Source organism: Haliaeetus leucocephalus, unplaced genomic scaffold (assembly GCF_000737465.1).
Source record: "Haliaeetus leucocephalus isolate CR32 unplaced genomic scaffold, Haliaeetus_leucocephalus-4.0 Scaffold256, whole genome shotgun sequence".
NCBI classification, from domain to species: domain Eukaryota; kingdom Metazoa; phylum Chordata; class Aves; order Accipitriformes; family Accipitridae; genus Haliaeetus; species Haliaeetus leucocephalus.
Window position 1 is genome coordinate 15,138 of NW_010972692.1, and position 263 is coordinate 15,400.

The following is a 263-nucleotide window of genomic DNA, read 5'->3' on the forward strand; positions in this document are numbered from 1 at the left end:
TGAAGGAGGCTCCCCCTTATGACAAGTTAATAGAAGAGCACAAAATAGATACCTAGTTTACGGACGTAAGTGCAACATAGACGGCAACTGGACAAAGGCAATGGAGAGCAGTTGCATACGCTCCACTACCAGGAATTACATTATGGCAAACAGGTGTACAGGCATCTAGTCAGTGGGCTGAATTAATTGCAGCATCTCTTGCTATCCTGGAAGGGAAGGCACATTACTTGTACGCTGACAGTTAGGTTGTATACAGAAGTGTC